The 2,844-nt window shown below is 39.5% G+C and overlaps 1 long non-coding RNA gene across 1 annotated transcript; it reads left to right on the top strand.

Annotated features, from left to right (window-relative positions):
- Positions 1-472: 472 nt before the first annotated feature.
- LOC147031685 (uncharacterized) lies at positions 473-1,723 on the top strand. The gene is made up of 3 exons (XR_015050896.1): positions 473-1,092; positions 1,194-1,384; positions 1,516-1,723. It is a non-coding gene; the product is annotated as an uncharacterized LOC147031685 (long non-coding RNA).
- The last annotated feature ends 1,121 nt before the right edge of the window (positions 1,724-2,844 follow it).

The raw sequence follows: 2,844 nt of genomic DNA, 5'->3' as shown, positions 1-2,844 counted from the left end.
GGGAGAGCTCTCTGACTCGAGACCCATTAGAACAAAAAAACCTCATACAAATTAATAGGGAGAACTCTCTGACTCGAAACCAAATAGAAAAAAAAGAGGAGAATGCTTTTTTTCTCTCCCCTCCTGACTCTTACTCCACTCAAAGGTGAACCAACGAATGGGGGAAGTTATTAACCTCCGCCATCGAAGATGGACGGAGGTTACTGTTTTCACCCCTTTCTGTTTGTTTGTTTGTGAACAGTATTACGGAAAAACTCCTCGACGGATTTTGACGAAACTTGGTGGGGGGATTCGGTGTGGTCCAAGGATCATGCCATTAGATTTTGGACTTGGTCCAAAGTCCAATATGGCCGCTATTGCGGGCATTTTGAAAAAATATTTTAATTTGTTTTTGCATTTCTACATGTTTTAAGTGATTTCCAACCCCCCCCCCCAAAAAAACTTTTTTTTTGAGAAAAAAAAAAATTTTGCAACTTTATTTTCAGAAAAATTTCGATATTTTTTTTTTTTTTTTTTTTTTTTGGCATTTCTACATGCACGTCGATCTAGTTTAGTTTATTCAATCGTGGTTCAGTAGAGTCTGATCTGTTTTGACCTGCAATGAATAGGATATCAGGTTCATTTAAGTGACCCAGCAGTATTGGCGGCGGAGGTTTTGCACTCTACCGAGTGCTCCCCCTCCAGTTTTAAGTGTTTTCAGTTCGTGCCGTGAAGATGAGAAAGTATTCTGTGAGAGACAAGGCCTCGTGGTTATATTTTAAATCAGAACACTAACAGGCTAATAAACGTAAGTTTTATCAAAAATCATTCAAAGCATTTTCATTTTGTGTTAAAAATGGGTAAGACTGCTTGAGAATGAATCGCCCAAGCTAAGCTATCTTGCCCGAAACGTCATTTCCCCGTGTGGACACACGCCCTGAAAAAATTCCAACATTACGCAATTTTACCTCCTCAAGTCGTTTTATAAACTAGCAGTCAGTCGTAAACTTTATCTGAAAGCTTTATAATTTTTCTCATCTTGTCCTATTGAGAAAACGATTGAAACATGATCTATCTTTCGTCTGAAGAAGAAGAGAATCCATTACAATATCGGTAAGTTTGTTCGTGTTCTTCCTCTGAGAATCACAGTGAAACAACTGATAATTATTAATTAAATCACTGTATGACTAATAAATATTGTTTTTTTTCAACAGATTGTCTCCAATAACAAATCGTTGATCGCCGATGTTGAAAATGAATTATCCGAATTACACGATGTCTGGGCACAGATGTCTGATTTTGTACAAGAGTGATTCGGGATTTTCAGGGGAGGAATTAGAGAAATCATTACCGACTGGAAGACATTGCTGTTATCTCCTATAATCTTGAAAGATCCGACTTCAAGGTGAGAAACACACACGTGCACGTGCATGTGTGAGTGTATGTATATCTGCTTGTCTCTGTGTTCATTTCTATATCTGTCTCTGTTTGTCAATATGTCTCCTGAGTTTTAAAACATTATTTTTTATTTTTCAGTTTAAACACCTGTCTGGATGAACCAAGTGCACAAGTTAATCGTCTGCAGGAATCTGACCTGGCACTCAAGACATCTGAAGCAGACTGCTTGGATATATCATCTGTTTTTACAACTGAATATTTAATATTATTAATGTTGATTAATTATAAATGCTTTCCTTACAATTATCTGATTCTTAACTACAAAAAGCGAATCAAGGACATTTAGGGAAGGAGGAGGGAGGGGTTCGGTGCACCCCCCCCAAATGACCCATCACCCCCTCATCCCACCCCCCTCCCCCTGTGTGTGTGGGGCGGGCGGGGGAGTGGATGAGGGAGGTGGTGGGTCAAAGGTGGGGGCGCACAGAGCGGATGGCGGGGGGGGGGTTGTGTGGGAGGGTTTTGTGGAAGGGGCTTGTGTGGAAGGGGCTTATATGGGAGGGCTTCTGTTGGAGGGGCTTGTGTGGGTGGGGTTTATATGGGAGGGGCTTGTGTGGGTGTGGCTTTTGTGGGAGGGGTTTATGTGGATGGGGTCTTCTGTGGGCAGGGTTTACGTGGATGAGGTTTGATGTGGATGGGTGAATAGATGGGTGGATGGGTGAATGTGTGGGCGGAGCTTGTATGGATGGGTGGACAATTTTTTAATTAAATAAACATGTTGTGTGTGGGGAACTAATTAACTAATTGACTAATCACTAATTATGTGAATATGATGAATGTGGGTGGAGCTTGTGTGGAGTGGGGTTTGTGTGGAGCTTGGGTGGGGTGGGGGTTTGTGTGGGCAGGGTTTATGTGGGTGGGGTTTGTGTGGGTGGAGCTTGTGTGGGCAGAGTCAAAAAGGGGTGGAGTAAAAATAATTTCAATTTATTTTTGTCTTTTGTAATTCCTGTGAATAAAATGAACCTAAAATCTCTTCCCCTTCTAAATCATATATCTTATAAGTCCAAGGAACCGTATCTATTACATCAACAATTTTAAAAAGGTCGTTCTTCCATCGTTTAATATAACCTTTTTCAAAATGACATTTCCACCTATATATTCTTACGATATCACCAACTTTGAACTTAGGTTTTCTGACATTAATCTCTTTTTCATATTTTGATTTTGTAAATGTTTCTGATGGTTTCATATTCGTTGACGTGTGAATCGTGTCATTATACTTATCCACAATATGCTGAATAAAAGATGATCATTGTTGTGAACCGAGTTGTGTGAATTTTTTATATAGTCTCTCTTTTAAGGTACGATTAAAACGTTCAACAACAACTGCCTTCCCTTCATTAAAGGTACTGTATTATGTAATACTGTTATTTTTAAGAAAATTCATAAATGTCTTGTTATAAAACTCTC

Source organism: Eptatretus burgeri, chromosome 2, assembly GCF_056783735.1.
Source record: "Eptatretus burgeri isolate ZD-2024b chromosome 2, Ebu_testis_v1, whole genome shotgun sequence".
NCBI classification, from domain to species: domain Eukaryota; kingdom Metazoa; phylum Chordata; class Myxini; order Myxiniformes; family Myxinidae; genus Eptatretus; species Eptatretus burgeri.
This window is presented reverse-complemented; position numbering and strand designations above follow the sequence as displayed.